Here is a 20,603-nt window from a genome sequence, read left to right on the forward strand (position 1 = left end):
ATTTTGCATAGTACAGCATATTGTTTAAAATAGGAAGGCGGTCAGGAAACAGAAATAAGACTACTTAGCTTTGTATTAGTTCAGTACTATTAAGTGTTATTTGGTAATTGGAAAGGCATAATACAGCTCTATATATGTGCTTAAGACTTTTGCACAGTACTCTATTTGCCTGTGTGAAATTGGGTGTATGTAGGTTTAGATGTGTAGACTTGATGGGTTTAATTATGTTTAAAGTTTTGAAAGAGAGTGTGAGTGAGTTCGTATGTTCATACGAAGAGTTTGGATGGAAGTTTTGTTGTGTATAAATGTGTGTGAGTCACAGTGTTTGGAGTGGATGACAGAATTTGGGTAAGGACATGGAGTTGTGCGTGAATTAGAAAGTGTGGGTGCGAGTTTGAAGATAAGAATGTACAGAGAAATGAATGAGCTTGGAAACATAGGAATCCTGGCAATGTGTGAAAATGTAGAGGTGCGTGTGTGTTTGGTGGGGTACTTGTGAGAATTTGAGTATTTTTAATATTTATTTTATTGAGCAGCACAGAATGGGCCCTTCTGGCCCTTCGAGCCTTGCCGCCACACAACCCCCGTTTTAACCCTTGTCTAATCACAGAACAATTTACAATGTCCAATTAACCTACCAACTGGTACGTCTTTGGACTGTGGGAGGAAACCCAAGCATCTGGAGGAAACCTACACGGTCACAGGGAGAACGTACAAACTTACAGGTAGTGGCCAGGTGATGATCATGTAAGAATAAGATTGAGAGTTTATGTGTGACACAAAGGTGTAAGCGTGACTTTGAGTGTTTTATATGTGCAAGTGTGAACTAGGTTATACATATATGATTCTGAGAGTAAATGGGTGCTTTTAAGTCATGAAAGAGTGTTTTGACTGTAAGCGAGAGAGATTGAAAGTGTGGCGAGGTCAAAGTGTGAGAGATTAAAGTTATATGTGTGAGTACGCTTGTCTATTGAGCATAACTGTGTGTGTGTGAGAGAGAGAGAGAGGCAGAGATAGATACGGATTAGGAGTCTGGACCCGTGAGTGTGAATTTGGGTGTGTGCCTTTGCTTGTGGGGCCACTGCCGCTTTAAGAGCTATTTCCCTTTTAAGGCGCACCAGAGCGAGGCTGGCGGTGACGTTGGGGAGGGAGCTCGAGCGGGTGCAGCCGGAGCCGGAGTGACAGGAGCGGAGCGGACCGAGTGAGCCCGAGGTACCGGCTGTGGGGTGGGCTGGACGGGGAGGGGCGGCGGTGTAGAGCGCGGCCGCTGCCCACCACACCGCGGAGGCAGGACGGGCCCGTTTGCGGCGGAGTAGGGCGGGCGAGAGGGAGAAGATGAGGCAGCGTCCGGCCAGGCGGCGCTGCGGTTGGAGCCACCGCCTTCCTCACATCGAGCAGTTACCACCGCTCCCCAACAGGCCCCGGAGCCCGAACGAGGGGGGCACCCGAGTCCGAGAGCATGTGAGGCGGGGAGGGTGATCATGGCGATTGGGTGTAGTTTAGGGAGGGGACGTAGGCAGGGTGGGGGGCTAATGACCCTGGTCCCGAGGGGGGGCGTTACTCGGGAGGTGAGGCCGCCAGGCCTGTTTCTCCTTCTCCTCCTCCTGCTCCCTGTAACAAGCCAGAGCCCGGGAGCTGAGGGAGTTGCGCCCTTTAGCAGGAGAGCACCCTTGGGCCCTGCCCGGTCCTGGGTTGGGGGTGGGGGGCGATTCCTGTTGCTGCTTTCCGTGTGGCTGGGTTGTGTCCAGGCACAAATACTTTTTATATATAAAAAAAATGTCAGACAGGAAACCCCTGTAAAGTTTATCACTATCGACTATACTACCAAAAGCAAACATGCTGGTTTGGGGAAGGGGAGTGGGGGAAGACAGAGCAGTGTAATGAGCCTGTGAAACTTTATTTCTGGAAATATTTAACTAATCGGGCAGCATTCGGAGTAGTCACAGAAACAGGGTTAACGTTTCAGGTCAGTGACTTCGGTCACCGATCTGAAACGTTAACGTGCTTTCTCTTGCTCTCTCATTCTTGTCTTTTCAATTAGACTTTGTTTCTGAGTTTCTTTTAACTAACGAAAGCTGTGCAGTTTAGAATTGGATGTCAGGGTAAAGTTATGTGCACAGATAGGTAGGTATATTGCAGTTATGTTAAGCTACCTTGCTTGGGTTAAGTCCAGTATTTCTATCAATCCACCTCCCATAAGTGTTTAACAACTTAAAGACTTGTTACTTTTGGGCATGCTGGCCCATATTGGTATGTAGTTTTGTGTATTGCGGCATGGTGTGTAAGTATATTTTGCTATTTTTTGAGTTAATTAAATATACTGAGCACTTGGATAATGGAAAATGAATTGGGTCACTTAAGAGGAAAATGTGATGTGTAGGGAGGTCCCAATTAATAGCACTCACTTAAGTATAGGTTCACCACTTGTATGGTCCAATTCTGGAATATTTTTCAAAAGGTACTTAAGGAAGCACTTTGAGAGAGCATGCCTATTGATTTGGTGCATTTAAAGGATTTTTTTCCCCTGGATTATCCAGAGAATTGAGTAAGTTTTATTTAATCTGATTTGTAAAATCTGATGTATATCCTTCAGAGTAAGAGTAGCAATTATTACAGAATAAATGAGTATGTTGTATAAAATGCTTTATGTAGCTGGAACATTCTATCCTCTAAATCAGGTCATCCCAATGTGCTGTCCATATCTTAACTAGCACTGTCCTGTTTACCCACCATCCCTCTGATTACTGACCTACATTTGCTCCCAGTTAAGCACTGCTGTGAATTAAAACAATCTTCAATGGCATTGTCCCTCATTTCTGTAATCCTTTCCAGCTATATAACCTTATGAAATATTCTGATTCTCCAGCTTGGAGGTCTGCTTGATTATAAAATTTAAATTTGACCATGGTCAAAGCAAGCCAGATTGCTTGTAATTTTTTCCATACCTGACCTGGAGGCATTTGCAGGGAAGAAAAAACTTCCTACACAGTGCTGTTGATCAAGAATGAAGAACACGTGTGGTAATAGAAACGAAATGGTATTGTCCTGAATGAGGTACTGTGCTGGGCTGGCACAGCCTTGCCTGAACCCAGCTGAGATTGTTTGGTCTTGTCAGGCTCTGGTTGGGGCTGTATTCCAGTTACAACCTCATGAACATCTCTACTTTTGATCACTTCACTATTGACTGCTAATATCTCTCAAATTATCATGTACTGCCTCCCTTACATATTAAACTTTTTTTAAAAAAAAACTTTTGTCATCTGACATAATATTTACCCACCTTGGGTTAGAGTCATATTTTGCTTGATACAACTTTGAAGTGTTTTGGAGTGTGTAATATCACTGCAAACTGTCTTGCTGTTTACATTAACTGTTTATACTAACCAACCTTAGTTGTATGAAAGGACTGATCCTTGAATATATGGATGAGTTTTAATTGATGTGGATGAGAATGGAGGTATTCATTAGTGAAGTTGTAGAATCTGAAATGGGCTATGAACAGACAATAAAATAAATTGTAATTAAAGTTGGTTTCTGTACACCTTGATTGATGGTATTCACATTTCTGTATTTGAATGCTGAAAACTTTCCCATTTATCAAAATTTAAAACTAATTTGTCTTACTTTCTCTGCATTTTATTAATGTAAATAGCATGGAATACTTTGGAGTTGTGCAGATAAAACTCCAAGTATAATGCGGTGTATTATAAGACATTTGCTCTAACCTGTGACTGTTCTGTGTGTTGATTGGCTGCTGGCTTCTTCCTTGTTCTGTAATGTATATGCAAAGATCCTATTATATTACAGCTTCTGATTAGTGCTTTGTAAGTTATTGCTGTTGTCCTGAGGTGAAAATGGTGGCATTTGGGAAATGTAGCTTCACTTCTAATATCATAGTTTGAAATCCTGCATAAGTTCAGTAAGTAAAATGGGTGAGTGCGAAAATCACTGTCCACCTTAATGTGCCAAAGTTGCAGTGTGTTTTTGTGTAATTTGGGGAGCATTGGAATTCCATTTGGGGCTTGAGCATTACTGTCCAATGTGAAGTTTTATGGTTGAAGTGTTATTTTGAAAATTTGACATTTCTTGTGCTACGGTGTAACAGCATGGAAATTGCCACAACTTTTTAAGTGTCAATTTTAAATTTTTTCCAACGATGAAAGCACTTTTTTAAAAAAGAAAGTAACTGGAGTTATTGAGTTTGTGGTGTATTTAAAATGCATGTCCATTTCAGCTTAATGAGTTTTTTTATATAGCGGTCTATAGCACTTCATTGAAATTGGAATGTTCAGTGTCTGATGCCTATCAAATAAGATCCAGTTTGGATTTTTTGCTTTTGTACTAAGTTTTCAGTTAGGTACTGCCTTCTATGATTACATTAAATGCCTTCTGCAACTATGATATCAGAAATAATTTCTGTATTTAAACCACAATTGAATTTCACTGTAGCTGGAAATGATTGCTTTTTGATAATACTTTTACTATACCAGAAGAATGTTACAAAAGCTTATGTCATTTGAAAAGCTAGCTGGTGGTGCAGTGGCATCTGCACAGGACTCTGAGGCAAGTTGGCAGGGTCCTTACACGCTTTCCATCCAGGCCAGGATGAGTGTTGAGCTAGCAACTTGGCATCGTTTTTTTAAAAAAACAAGCAGACAAATGCTAAATAAACAGTAATGTTGCTGCCTAGGGTGGAGAGAGGAATAAGCACATTTGAAAGAAGTTTTAAATTTTTAAAAAACTGGCAAAGGCTCTCAATTTGGTAGGATTGTACAGAGTTGGGCAGTATTTTGTGAGGGCATTTTAAAATGGAATAACTTGTATGTTTTGGTTAATGCTTTCCTCTTAGAATGAGATTTGTACAAGATGAAAATCGAATACTTTTGATGAGTTAAATGGTAAAGTCCATGCTTTTTTTCCCTCTGCAATTGTCATGAAATTTCACACTGGTTACTGTCATTACTAAGCTGTCAGATTCTTGAATATGTCCGAGCCTAAGAAGCTTAAAGCAGCATGTTTTGACTTGAAACTAGTAGTGCAAACTTCCGCATTTGTATTAACTGTGGAAAGTTTTTATTTTAAATTTGAAAGAAGGAATGTTCTGCTTTGTCTTGTGGAAAAGATTTCTGGATAATTTTGTATAATATGGAAATAAAGTGATTTTTGAAATAGCGTTGTGACAAATGAAATTTGTGTAGTAATTGGGGTAAAAGGATTGGCTTACAAATCTTGTTTTTTTTTTTTACTTTGTTTTCCATTCGGTTGCGGGGTTTCACCCTTGCCTGTAGTCTTACCTTCTCATTGAGTAAATCTGTATTAATTAACTTTACATGATACACATCGTAAGACCTTGCACCAGGTCTTACTTTCCTGTATATTCTCACTGATGCCTTAATCCCCTGGGAATTGTAATAACAATTTTAATTTTAATCTACGTAACTGTTCCTTTAAATATCCGTGTAACTTTTTTAATTCAGCTTGTGAATTCTGACAATTCTGTGCTCCCAACTATTCACCTTCCCACTATTGATGGAACATTGGCTGTCAGTTCTGTATTCAGTTTGCATGTAAATTGCCTGCAATGTTTCTTCATCTCTTCTGTAAGCTGTTCTTCTTGCTCCTCTCTTGCATTTCCTTGTGATACAATCATGTGCTTGGATGTTTTGCACAATGAAGCTACCTTGAAAAACTTCTGTGGTGACTTTGGAAAACAATCTTGGGCTATAGCTTCTACAGGCCTGGAACCACACACTCTGACTACATCATGACCTTCTAGGCCCGGTTTGTTTGCAGGGGTGGGGAAAGAAGGAGGGAAGAAGCATTTAGTTTGCAGGTGTCCCTGTTGTAACATGCTTGTCCTGTCCTGTTCTCTTTTGATACAATTCCTACATTTGAAATATTTGTTTTCTAAACTCAGCAAAATTTGATTTTGTCAGTTTTTTATCTAAAAGATTTTGTTTAGCGATATGGCAAGGAATAGGTGGTCTGGCCCTTCAAACCAGACTACGTAGCAATTCCACAACCCCGATTAACCCTAACCTAATCACTGGACAATTTACAATGACTGATCATATATGAACTATAGGAGAAAATTGGAACATCTGTGGAAACCCCACGTAGTCCACAAAGAGGATGTAAAGAGGCGCCCAAATTGAACTTTGAACTCTGGAACACCCTGAGCTGTAAAAGCTTTGTGCTGTCCATTCTGCTACCATAGTGCCCCACAAGATGTAGAATAACTGTTAGAAATGTTGATAAAAATCAACCTTTCACTTCATAAGCTGTATGTGTTCATCTGCAACTTATAAAACTAATACTCATAGCAACGTGTTGGCGATGAGTATTGGTGCTATAGATTGGAGTTGGTGAACAATTGATTAGTGGAAAGAGGCCAGAATTTGTTTCATTTTGAAAGAATTTTGCCTGCCTTTACCTCACTTCTGTTTATTTTTTAGTAAGCAAAGCTGGTGGTTCAAAGTGGGATATGAATACTATTTTTGCTAGCCTTATACTAAAGTGGCAGTACAGTACTAAAATACCTACTGAAGTAGGTTCTGTGTATAGAATTGGTCAATAGCTACTTGGGTAAGAATTCTGACTTCCCAGTACCTATGGCATTAAATCTCTTTACTAAAAAATATCAAGAGGGGGGAAAAATAAAGTCAAGATGGTTTTGAAAGGATACAGACATCAAACTATGACTTCATTAAGTGCATCCTTTAAGCATTATTTGTTGTTTTTTTTTCCCTACCCCTGAGTTCTATTTAGTAGAAATCATCTGCTGATTCCTTTTTATTTAGTAATTAAAAACTGGAAAATATTTTGCATCCATGATGCTTATTTTGAGATGCCTTGCATGTTCAATGCAAAACCACATTATCTATGTTAGGATCATCTCTGTATTTAGTGATGTCTTCTAATTAGATGTTTTTCAAATTTAGACGTTTTTCAAATTTAGACATGTAATTCAGAATAAGGTTTAATATCACTGGCATATGTTTTGAGATTTGTGATATGGCAGCAATGTGTTGCAATACTGTATATAATTAAATGGCAGAAGTATATTTATTAACAAGATAAATAAGTAGTGCAAAATGAGGGGGAAAAGTAGTGAGGTAGGTTCAATGTCCATTCAGAAATCTGATGGCAGAGGGGAAGAAACTGTTCCTGAATTGCAGAGGCTTCTGTACACCTTCAGGCTTCTGTATACCCTTCCTGACAGTAACAATGAGAAGAGGACATGTCTTGGATGGTGAGGTTTCTTGATGATGGAATCTGCTTTTCTGACGCATTGCTTCTTGAATATGTCTAGATCTCTTAGATATTACGAAAGCTAGTACTCATGATGGAGCTGACTAATTTTACAACTTTCTGCAGCTTGCTACAATCCTGTGCAGTAGCACACCCCCCCCCCCCACACCCATACCAGGTGGTGATACAGTCAGTCCGAATGCTCTCCGTGGTACATCTGTAAGAAGTTTTGAGTGTTTTAGGTGACAAACCAAATCTCTTCCAACTCCTAATGAAATATAGCTACTGTCTTGCTGCCTTTTATAGCTGCATTGTTATGTTTGGACCAGGCTCGATCCTCAGATATTGACACCCAAGAACTTGAAATTGCTCACTTTCTCCACTTCTGATCCCTCTGAGGATTGGTTTGGGTTCCCTCGTCTTACCCTTTTTGAAGTCCACAATTGACTCTTTGATTTTACTGACATTGAGTGCAAGGTTGTTATTGTGATACCACTCAACCAGTTGGTATGCCCTGTTGTCACCATCTGAGGTTCTCCCAACAGTGGTTATATCATCAGCAAATTTATGGATGGCATTTGAGCTGTGCCTAGCCACACAGTCACGGGTGTAGAAAGAGTAGAGCAGTGTGCTAAGCCAGGGGTCCCCAACCTTTTTTGCACCTCGGACCGGTTTAATATTGACAATATTCTTGCTGACCGGGGGGTGGGGGGGGGGGGGGAGTGGTGTTCAAGTAAGGTTAAACTCACCTCAACATGTCTTTTACAGTTAGGGTTGCCAACTTTCTCACTCTCAAACAAGGGACAAAAGTAGCAGTCAAATCCTGACGAAGGGTCCCGGCCCGAAACGTTGACTGTACCTCCTCCTATAGATGCTGCCTGGCCTGCTGCATTCACCAGCGTTGTTTGTGTGTGTTGATGGGACACTTGTCTTTACCCCGAGAAGGAGTACCATGACCATGAAGCCTTGCGCGGACACCTGTGTGCATGTGCGTACGTGCCGATTTTTTTTTCTCTCTCTTCCACATATCGGTTTTGGCTTAATCTTCATGCCTACACTGTACATACATTATTTCTACTTTATATAAGCTGTGTATTTATCATATCATTCCTGCTTTTACTATATGTTAGTTATTTTAGGTTTTATGTGTTATTTGGTAGGTTACTTTTTGGGTCTGGGAACGCTCAAAAAATTTTTCCTATATAAATTAATGGTAATTGCTTTTTCGCTTTACGCCATTTCGGCACGAAAGGTTTCATAGAAACGCTCTACCTTAGCGGGGGAAATACGGGACAAAGGCGGTCCTGTATGGGACAAACCAACTTAGCCCAATATATGGGATTTCCCGGCAAATACGGGACAGTTGGCAACCCTATGTTCAAGTTCAATAGTGTGTGACAGGGAATGAGGAAAGGTGCAGCTGACTCGTATCGTTTCTTCGTGGCCCGGTGGTTGGGGACCGTTGGACTAAGCACACATCCCTGAGGTGTGCTGGTGTTGATTGTCAGCAAGGTGGAGATTTTATTACTAATCTGCACATTGTGGGCTTCTGGTTAGGAATTGGAAGATCCAGTTGCAGAGGGAGGCACAGAAGGCCAGGAATGTAGGAATGATGTTGTTAAATGCTGAACTATAGTCAATGAGCAGCATCCTGACATGGGTATTTGTATGATGCTGAGATCATGTTCACAAATCTCAAAAGTCAATTCCTGTAGCACCTCCCTGATAAGTGAGAAGGTAATCAATGTCTTAGATGATGACGGTCCTTCGTGATAGGTCCTGCCTTTTTGAAGCATCACTGCTTGATGTCCAAGGTACTTGGGAGGTTAGTGCCTATGATGGAGCTGACTGAGTTTACAACTTTGTGCAGCTTATTTCAATCCTGTGCAGTTGCCAGCACCCCCACCCCCACCTCCATACCAGGTGGTGATGCAGCCAGTTAGAATGCTCTCCAGAGTACATCTGTAGAAACTTGCGAGCGGCTTTGGTAACATGCCAAATCTCCTCAAACTCCAAATGAAGTATAGCTGCTGTTGTGCTTTCTTGTAATTATGTCAATATGCTGGGCCCAGGGTAGATCCTCAGTTGTTGACCACTGGAAAATGATACTGGAGAGCTAGCAATAGAAGACAATGAAATGGCAGATGAACCAAATATTTTGCATCTGTCTTCTCTATAGAAGACACCAGCAGTATGGTGGCAGCTCCAGCTGTCGGGGCATGAAGTGTGTGAATTTACCATTACTAGAGAGAAGGTTCTTGGGGAAGAACCTGAGGGTAGATTAAGTCACTTGGACCAGATGGTGTACATCCCAGGTTCTGAAAGAGGTGGCTAAAGAAATTGTGGAGGCATTGGTAACGATCTTTCAAGAATCTCCAGATACCAGAATGGTGTCAGAAGACTGAAATTGCAAATATCACTCCAGTCTTCAAAAACGAGGCAGAAGTAAGGGAACTATAGGCCGGTTAGTCTGACATCAGTGGTTGGGAAGGTGTTGGAGTAAATTATTAAGGTGTCTGGGTACTTGGAGGCACATGATGAAATAGGCCATAGTCAGCATGGTTTCCTTAAGAGAAAATCTTGCCAGACAAATCTGTTGGAATTCTTTGAAGAAATAACAAACAGGATAGACAAAGGAGAATTGGTGGATATTGTGTTCTTGGATTTTCAGAAGGCTGTTGACAAGACACCACACATGAGGTTGCTTAACAAGCTATGAGTCCATGGTATTACAAGAAAGATTGTAGCATGGATAAAGCAGTGGCTGATGGCAGGAGGAAAAGAGTGAGAATAAAGGGAGCCTTATCTGACTGGCTGCCAGTGACTAATGATGTTCCACAGGGGTCTGTGTTTGGACTGATGCTTTTTATGTTATGTCAATGATTTGGATGATAGAATTGATGGTTTTGTTGTAAATTTTGCAGACAATATGAACATAGGTGGTGGGACAGGTAGCTTTGAGGAAGTAGAGAGGCTGCAGGAGGGCTTAGACGGATTAGGAGAATGGCAAAGAAATGGCATGGCAGTATTGGTAAGTGTATGGTCATACACTTTGGTAGAGAAATGAAAGGGTTGACTGTTTTCTAAATGGAGAGAAAATATAAAAAGAGGCGCAGAGGGACTTGGGAATCCTTGTGCAGGGTATCCTTCAAGTTAATTTGCAGGTTGAGACTGGTGAAGAAAGCAAATGCAATGTTAGCACTCATTTCAAGAGGACTAGTGTATCTAAGCAACAATGTATGCAATGTATCTTGAGGTTTTATAAAGCACTGGTGAGGCAGTTTTGGGCTTCTTATCTTCAAAAGGGTGTGCTGAAACTTGAGCGGGTTTAAAGGAGATTCATGAAAATGATTCCAGGATTGAATGGCTTGTCATATGAAGAGCGTTTGGCTCTGGGCCTGTATTCACTAGAATTCAGAAGAATGAGAGTGACCTCATTGAAACCTATTGTGTGGTGAAAAGCCTTGATAGAGTGGATGTGGAGAGGATGTTTCCTATGGTGGAAGACTCTAAGACCAGAGGGCACAGCCTCAGATTAGTGGGTGTTTTTGGGACGGAGATGAGGAATTCCTTTAGTTAGAGAGTAGTGAATTTGTGGAATTCTTTGCCACAGGCAGCTGTGGAGGCCAAGTCTTTATGTGTATTTAAAGTAGAGGTCGATAACTTCTTGATTGGTCAGGGCATGAAGGGATACAGGGAGAAGGCAGGAGATTGGAGTTGAGAGAAAAATTGGATCAACCATGATGAAATGACAGAACAGTCTGGTCCAAGTGGCCTGTATCTTGTAGTCTTGTTTTGATACCCAGGAACCTGAAATTTCATTCTTTCCCCTTCTGATCCCTCTGAGGCCTGGTGTGTGTTCTTTCATCTTGTCCTCTTTGAAGTCCACAATCAATTCTTTGATCTTACTGACATTGAGTGCAAGGTTGTTGACGCCACTCAACCAGTTGATCTACCTTACTCCTGTACACCACTTCGTACCATCTGAAATTATTTTATATTATAGTTTTTAAACACTTTGGAAACATTGGAGATGCCGGAAACCTCAAGTAACACACAAGATGCTCAGAATTCAGCAGGTCAGGCAGCACCAATGGAGGGAAAATGTTTTGATTTGAGACCACTCAAGGTCATGAATTTCCTGATAGTCTTGACCTGAAACGTTGACTGTCCATTTCCTCCATAGATACTGCCTGACTGGTGAGTTCCTTTAGCATTTAATGTACCTCTAAAATGTGTTGCTTTGAACATTCCATCACAAGGATTACACAAGGAAGTTTTCCCATTCATAAGCTGAGATATTACAAATGGTAATTGATGCTTATTTTTTGGAATTTGCTGACTCAAAGAAGCCATTATGAATGTATGGTATGTGTTCAGACTCTGGCATTGAAAATTCTAGATCTACTCTGGTTGTGCTTAATTTAAATTGCTCCAAAATAGTGATTTTTTTTTCCCCATTTAAAAAATAATTACTCTAGTTATATGAAAAACTCTTGCTTATCTTGAATTGCTTATCTTGAATGGTAACCTTTAACTTGGATGACAACTTTTTTCAAAATTAAATTTACATAAGTTAGAACTTCCAGTCCACTAAAAAATTATTAAAGATGGTGGTCAACATATGTGGCAAAAATATTCTTGGCTCCTAATTTCTTTAACTGCTACTAAACAGGTCAGCGTGGTGAGAGAGCTCGTAATGTAGCCTCTGAGAGGCAGGATCCAGGAATGGAGTGTAGCCCTTTTGCTAGCATTGGTTAATCTGGTCAGCCAAATCTTTATTAAGATTTAATAATTTAATGGTCGTGTTTGAAGATTACCCTCCTAATATCCTTAACTTTGTCACTATCAAAAGTAGACTGGTCATGAATCTTTTTAATGGGACTTGCTGCTTGCGAAGAAAATTTCAACACATCATAGGTAATGTCAATGACTTTGACATGATGTAACATTTTTAAGTTGTTCAAGATTTCTTAATCTTTCCAATGTAACAGTCTGTTGCAACTGGAAACTAAAGTTCTAATTCTGCCATTTATCCTTGAAGTATTGTAATTTTGTCATGTATCAGAGTTGTGGCATACCTGCTTTGTGTGATTGCATTTAATTTCCTCCTGAATATATAGTAAATAAGGGAGCCATATATGAGAACTGAACCCATTGTTTTCATCTGGCATGAATTGTGTTCCTTGGTTACTAACTCAGTTCCTTGCTTAAGGCTAAACAGGATGCTAGTCTTTAAATCCAAATTTCTGACTACTTAATTTTGAATCCTCATTGATTTGTAGCATAGATTTATTTTATGCCTAGGCTGTGTTGCCCTAGGGGTTCTGAGAAGCATGATGGACATTCAGCATCTATCCAGTCAGTTCCTTCTAGCTGAGAAATGTGGCCTTGGAATTAGGGGCATGACCCTTTGGGTCTGGGAGGCACATTCTATATGATTGTTGAGCTTAAGAATGCTTCCGCTAACAGGTTATGGGTTTTGGGCACTTAAGGAATGGGAGCTGGATGGAAAGGAGAATCAGCTATAACTTTATTGAATGGAAGAAGATTAAGGCACATTGTCTGCTATGTATTGTGAAAAGGGAAGTTGAACAATAACAACATTAGTACTAGTTTTCAGCAGAATGGAGCATTAGTTTAACAATCTGTGTACTGTTTGGTTACATGTTAATGTTGCATTAGAATTTAAGATTTGCATATTTGGAATCATGACCCATTTTTACACCTCTTCTGAAGCCGTGTCTCCCTGTTAAGAACTGACTATATTTCTGAAGCTGTCTTGTAACAACCAAATTATAGAATTATTATCACATGAAGTTCTCATTTGGTGCATGTTTAAAAATTGACTCCTTGGGGCATGATCCATTGTCTAATCCATTTGTTTGTTCATTCCCTGCAGCTATGTAAATTATTTTCACTTGGGTACTTGGTTAACTGGGATTTCAAATTATGCATGTTTCATTTTGAATCTGCATTATGATTCTTGAGATCCACTTTGGTTTTGTACATTGCATCAATTAGTTTTGTATGCATGGCCAATTTTTGTTTCAAGTTGAACTGTAATGTGGGATAATGTATACCTTTAATTATACTTTAAAATCTACATGTGACAAGTTTGATTAAAATGAAGAAATGCAGTACTTGATTTAAGCGGTATGGATTATTTAATATTTCTTTAAGATAGTATTGGAATACTTAGGGGTAAAGTTAAGGCTGGAATATTGGGCTCTCTGGAGGTTGCTTACATATTCAACTATCCATTTCTTTTCGTCAATTGGCTACATTTTCTGCTGGAATGGTGCAGAACTGAGTTACTCGGGTCAGCAGTTCAAGGGCCGATAGAAATTTCAAATGTATCTGCATATTCTTTCACTTAGGAAATTCGTAGTTCTCATGAGATATCTATGTCATGGAAATTCAATGCGATCATTCCTGTTTGATGCAAGGAGCTCCAGGATTTTGGGTCAGAACAAGTTCTGTGTGGTATCTTGTCTCAGTTTGAGAAACGCGAGTGTGTAGTATTTTACTCATTTCCAGGACACAGGCAGCCAAGTGAATGAATCCAAGTAGTGGTCTTTCCTCTTTTTGGAGTAGGGGAAATTCCGTTTTCTGCAGTTTTGTGGCATTGGCTCTGATATTTAAACTGGTGCCTGCCATGCTTTTTATGCAGATCTATTTTAATGTTTTAAGTAAATTGAGTCTGCTGAAAACTATATATTGAGTTTTGAGTCTCGTTGACAGTTTTGTACTGGCAGTATTCCATTAAATGGGTAGAAGGCTTTTTTAGGGATGATGAAAGTGATACGGTGACATTGGGCTGTCTTTATTTGTTTTTCTGTACCCCACCCATATGGGATAGATATAAATGGGTCCAAAAACATGCAAAGTGTTTGTGACCCTTGAGTAATAAAGGGAGTCTTTGCACTAGCACTGAAAATTCTATAGTTTAATTTGGTATTCCCCTATTTTACTTTTGAAGAAGCTGCAATTTTACCCCAAATGAAAGTAACTTACATAAAGGTGGGACAAACAGAAAATGCTGGAACTACTCTGCAGTTCAGGCCTTATCTATAGGGGTAGAAAGAGTTAATGTGTCAGGGTGGAGACAGTGTCAGAAAGGTGTCAAATGAAGCTGGTAATGCTGCAGACAGTGGTGAGGGGACATCTTTGGGTAAAACAACGATGCGTATGGGAGTAAGCAGTGAATAATATCTAGCTGGTGTGTGAATGGGAGCAGTTAGACAGTGACAACATTGGAAGAAAGAACCTAGATAGAGGAATGTGGCAGTTGTGAAATGCAGATTTGAGTACAAGCCCAGTAAATGAGAAGGGGTGGGGGGAGAAGCTATTATTACAGATGGATCACAAGACAAAGGAGCAGAAGTAGGCCATTCGGCCCATTGAGTCTGCTCCGCAGCTCCCCCATGAGCTAAACTATTCACCCATCTAGTTCCAATTTCCGGCTTTTTCCCCATATCCCTTGATACCCTGGATAATTAGATACCTGTCAATCTCCTCCTTAAACACCCCCAATGATCGGGCCTCCACAGCTGTATGTGGCAACAAATTCCACAAATCCACAACCCTCTGGCTAAAAAAAATTTCTCCTCATCTCTGTTTTAATTGGGTACCCTCTAATTCTAAGACTATGGCCTCTTGTCCTGGACTCACCCACCAAGGGAAACAACCTTTCCACGTCTACTCTGTCCAACCCTTTCAACATTCGAAATGTTTCTGTGAGATCTCCTCTCATTCTTCTATACTCTAATGAATACAATCCAAGAGCCGACAAACGCTGCTCATATGTTAACCCCTGCATTCCAGGAATCATCCTTGTAAATCTTCTCTGAACTCTCTCCAACATCAGTACATCCTTTCTAAGATAGGGGGCCCAAAACTGCACACAGTATTCCAAATGAGGTCTCACTGATGCCCCATAGAGCCCCATCAACACCTCCTTACTCTTATACACTATTCCTCTTGAAATGAATGCCAACATAGCATTCGCTTTCCTTACCACCAATCCAACTTGGTGGTTAACCTTTAGGGTATCCTGCACGAGGACCCCCAAGTCCCTTTGCACTTCCGATTTTTGAATTTTCTCCCCATCTAAATAATAATCTGCCTGATTATTTCTTCTTCCGAAATGTACAACCGTACATTTGTCAACGTTGTATCTCATTTACCATTTCTTTGCCCACTCTCCTAAACTGACTAAGTCTCTCTGCAACCTTTCTGTTTCTTCAACATTTCCTGCTCCTCCACCTATCTTGGTGTCATCCGCAAACTTAGCCACAAAACCATTTAATCCATAATCCAAATCATCGATATGCATCGTAAAAAGAAGCAGCCCCAACACCGACCCCTGTGGAACACCACTAGTAACCGGCAACCAATCAGAATAGGATCCCTTTATTCCCACCCTTTGCTTTCTGCCTATCAGCCAATGCTCCACCCACTTCAATATCTTTCCTATAATTCCATGGGCTCTCATCTTATTAAGCAGCCTCATATGCGGCACCTTATCGAAGGCCTTTTGAAAATCCAAATACACAACATCCACAGCCTCTCCCTTGTCAGTCTTATTCGAGATTACCTCAAAAAATTCCATGACTGGTACATTTTCAGAATGGCAGGCAGTGACTAGTGGGGTACCGCAAGGCTCAGTGCTGGGACCCCAGTTGTTTACAATATATATTAGTGACTTGGATGAGGGAATTAAATGCAGCATCTCCAAGTTTGCGGATGACATGAAGCTGGGTGGCAGTGTTAGCTGTGAGGAGGATGCAGAGTGACTTGGGTAGGTTAGGTGAGTGGGCAAATTCATGGCAGATGCAATTTAATGTGGATAAATGTGAAGTTATCCACTTCGGTGGCAAAAATAGGAAAACAGATTATTATCTGAATGGTGGCCGATTAGGAAAAGGGGAGGTGCAACGAGACCTGAGTGTCATTATACACCAGTCGTTGAAAGTGGGCATGCAGGTACAGCAGGCAGTGAAAAAGGCAAATGGTATGCTGGCATTTATAACGAGGGGATTCGAGTACAGGAGCAGGGAGGTACTACTGCAGTTGTACAAGGCCTTGGTGAGACCACACCTGGAGTATTGTGTGCAATTTTGGTCCCCTAATCTGAGGAAAGACATCCTTGCCATAGAGGGAGTACAAAGAAGGTTCACCAGATTGATTCCTGGGATGGCAGGACTTTCATATGAAGAAAGACTGGATGAACTGGGCTTGTACTCGTTGGAATTTAGAAGATTGAGGGGGGATCTGATTGAAACGTATAAAATCCTAAAGGGATTGGACAGGCTAGATGCAGGAAGATTGTTCCCGATGTTGGGGAAGTCCAGAACGAGGGGTCACAGTTTGAGGATAAAGGGGAAGCCTTTTAGGACCGAGATTAGGAAAAACTTCTTCACACAGAGTGGTGAATCTGTGGAATTCTCTGCCACAGGAAACAGTTGAGGCCAGTTCATTGGCTATATTTAAGAGGGAGTTAGATATGGCCCTTGTGGCTATGGGGATCAGGGGGTATGGAGAGAAGGCTGGTGCAGGGTTCTGAGTTGGATGATCAGCCATGATCATAATAAATGGCAGTGCAGGCTCGAAGGGCCGAATGGTCTACTCCTGCACCTATTTTCTATGTTTCTATACCAAGGAATTGAGTCCTGTGAAGCTGTAGATTTCAACAATGAGTCCACAAGTTTCAAGGAAGATAGTTTTGTTTTTGTCAGATAGAGTATGCAATACTTTGCTGCATGAAATGATTTGGGTAGATTAAAATTTTGAATCTGAAGGCATTCACAACTAAGGGTAAAGTTGGCGGTTTAGTTTAGCATCTTCATTCTGACCAAATAATAGATGTCAACCAAATCCTAGTCCAATGTAGATATATGACTGCAGGTGTTGAAATTTGGAATAATCGGTGAACGTCAATGGGTCAAGCAGCATCGGGGTGTGGGGAGGAGAGAAATCACCTGGCTTCCCATCATTCTTCACCACCAAAGAGTGGTGACCTCCCCCCCGCCCCCAAACCTAATGGCACCTGTCCCATCACTCCCCTTTGCTACATTAGCTGTCTTGTCTTCTCCACTCAATCCTGATGCAAGGTCTTGATTCAGATTCATTGCATCCTCCTAGCCTCTGCATAAACCTTTTATCACTGTGAGCTGCAATTTGAACCCACTACTAGCTGCATCTTCTCACCCACATCTGCAGGACCCATAGAATTCCTGGTCTGCTCATATCTGACCCCTGAGGAGGGTACAGTATTTGTCCTTGGATCCCTTCCTTTACCACATTCCAGGGATCTAATTGGCCATTAGAGATGATGCAAAGGTGCTTCTGATGTTCTGTTGTACATTGGCAAGACAAAGCACAGACTAATCAACCAGTTTATAGAGAGCCCGCACTTTGCAGCATGTTACTGAAATTTTCCTTCCATTCTTACACTGAGACTTACCCATCCTTGGATGCCTTTGCTGCTAGGGTTAGATCTTGTGCAAACTAGAGGAACAACGCTCCATTCTGCCCGTGTAGTTGACAACAGTGAATATTACAATTTGATATAACCTTTTGTTTTGTTTTTTCTTTAACCTGCACATTTTCCTTCCAATCCACCTTCAGTCCTTCCGCTCCTGACTCTATACACTTAACCACTGAATCTTACCTCTTCATACCTTGCTCCCTGGCTTGGTCTGCTTTTTTTTTCCTGCTTCCACCTTCCATTTACCTGCCTCTGTCTTCATCCCTGCCCCTCCCTATCTATGTTTAACTTCAACCCTTCTCATTCTACCTGACTTATTGGCCAATATCTGCCATTTCCTCCTTCCTTTTTATTCTGGTTATTATCTCTCCAGGAAGCTCTAGCACCTTGGGTCAATACAAATTCTGATTTGCCTAATTCCAGAAACTTGATTGTGTAATAATTTGTCCATTTCCAGGATGCTGGCAACCAGGTGAATGAACTCAAGTAGATTTTTTTTTGGAGTGGGGTTCCTTTTTGTGCACTTGTGTGGCATTAGTTCTTGTATCTTAGCTGGTTAAATCTGCAAACTGATACATGTCTTTAATACAAATCTTTTGAGTTTTTACTGAGCTTTACAGTTGCAATATATTGGTTTTTGGAGCCATCTATTTGGAAGATCTGGACTTTCTTCCCAGGGCTTTGACCCAGATGTTGACAATTCCTCCTCCTCCATATCTGTTCCTGCCCTAAAACTTTACCCATGTAGTGATATACATCATATCAAATGCCTCCTTAAAGGGCTTTTGCTCATGAGTTCTAGAATCCTATGCCATCTTGATTCTTTGCACTCTATTTGCATCTCCATTGTTATTTTTTTCCCAAAGTTGGCCCTCTACCTAGCTAATCCCCAGAGCAGGCTGAATGGCCTAATTCTGCTCCTATGTCTTGTGGTCACTGACTGCTTAGCATGCAATGTTCAGCCAACCTCCTATCAACTAAGTATTACCGTGCAGTAATTATGAAGTCGGAGTACAACCATTTCATAAAATTGTAACAGGTGATCTGAACTGTTCAAAAACTGACTACTACAGGCTAAGTACAGTTAGACAATGAATTAGCTCACAATGACTGCTATATTATTGTTTTTCCCTTATTGCCCTTGTTTATTTTTCTTGAGGGTTCTAAATATAAAATAGGGAAGAAAGTGTGCATTTCATTCTGAACACGGAACTATGGTTTATGAACCATAAAAGAACTTCCATTTACTTTGTGCTAAGACTGATGCCCAACATGTGAAGCATTGAGATTTGAAAGTCAGTTTGCAAGCAGCAACATCCTTCCAACAGTAAGAACATTTAAATTGTGTTTGTTGATGTAGATTATGATTCTTAAGACTGAAGGCCAAATGAGATCTACTACTTGAACTACTTGGCTCAGGCAACATTTATGAAGAATGGTATTTTCAGTTTAGTCACAACCTAATAAACTAACACCTCTCTCAGTGAATGTTAGAGGACTCTCTAATGGCACTTTATACCAGATTTTGTTTCCGGTGCTTATTTTTCTCTTTATTTGTTTATTTTGGATAGTCTGAAGGTGGGTGTAGGAATAATTGAAAATATGAAAATGCATGTAATCTGGACGTACCATCTGTGAACAGGAATAGAAGTAATATGTCAGGTCACTGACTCTTCATTAAAACTTGGCAAAACAAGAAACAACTTTTTTTAAAACTGCAGTGAGGGTGGAGGAACTAATGGAATATCTTTGAAAGGGTGAAAGCCCAAGTTGGGTTCTGTTCCTGTTTAGTTAATATAAATGAAGGCAATGGCAGATGAGAGTTGGGTCGGATGACACCAGATTAATTTCTATAACTGGAGATGCAGTAGTTGCTAAAAATCAAGCTGTATGCATGCTAAGAATGCCCAACATATTGGGCAGTAGCGATTGAATTCAGTAACTTAAGTCAGAGATGTTCAGTTCAGATGCAAAGTCATCCATGTAGTGAGATGCTGCCGCCTAATGTGGATTTTTCCAGTGCTTTTCTTCAGGGCTTTGGAACAAGCTTCCTTAATCTAGGCTTAGGTTCCAGATCCCCTCTATACTGTTTGGTTTACAAGTATATCTGTTGTAGATTTATGGTACAGCAAAGTATCTCCCACCTTATTTTTGCCAGAACCTTTCAGTTTGTGCAGTTACAGGTGGATTGCTGGAACAAGTAACCTAGATAAGTGATATCGTTACAGGTTGAATTTACAAATTAGTGGCCTCTTCCATTTGATACAATGAGGAAGTTATTGATATTTATACACCATAAAGGTTTATTGATGGGTTAATTAAAATGGTGGCTTACTGCATGCTAAGTGAACATGGAGCAAATTTTTGTGACCTGCATTCATATCAATATTCAACTACAACTTAGTGGCCACTCAAAGTACAGAAGTGAAATTGGAGAGGTCTAATGCTGTTGGAGCCTATCCGACTCCAATGTTTAATATGTTAAATGTTCAGATATGCTGTTTCACTGTTGAAATGAATGATTATTAAAGTTAATGTCACCTTGCTGCCAGCTTGAACCAATCTGGCCTGTCTCCTCTAACCTTTCATTATGAAGACACTGTCGCCCACAAAACTGCCACTGACTGGATGTTTTTTGTTTTTCTCTGTAAGCTCTAGAAACTGTTGTGTATGAAAATCTCAGGAGATCAACAGTTTCTGAGATACTTAAACCACCCCATCTGGCACCAGCAATCATTTTGTGGTCAAAGTCACGGATCACATTTCTGCTCATTCTGATGTTTGGTCTGAAAAATTAGTGACCTACTTGACCATGTCAGCGATGCTTTTGCATATTGAGCTGCTGCTACATGATTGACTG

The 20,603-nt window shown here is 40.6% G+C and overlaps 1 protein-coding gene across 2 annotated transcripts in view; it reads left to right on the top strand.

The window, feature by feature from the left end:
• The first annotated feature begins 1,106 nt into the window (after positions 1-1,106).
• rap1aa (RAP1A, member of RAS oncogene family a) overlaps positions 1,107-20,603 on the top strand; it is a 114,301-nt gene continuing 94,804 nt past the window's right edge. The window contains exon 1 of one of the 2 annotated variants that reach the window (XM_072278732.1): positions 1,107-1,212. The gene's annotated coding sequence lies outside the window, so the exon portion shown is untranslated. Of the gene's footprint in view, positions 1,213-1,349; positions 1,462-20,603 lie in introns of those variants that run through there. The other variant, XM_072278733.1, reaches the window with a different exon arrangement.

The sequence above is a fragment of the Mobula birostris genome, chromosome 14 (genome assembly GCF_030028105.1).
Source record: "Mobula birostris isolate sMobBir1 chromosome 14, sMobBir1.hap1, whole genome shotgun sequence".
In the NCBI taxonomy this organism is placed as follows: domain Eukaryota; kingdom Metazoa; phylum Chordata; class Chondrichthyes; order Myliobatiformes; family Myliobatidae; genus Mobula; species Mobula birostris.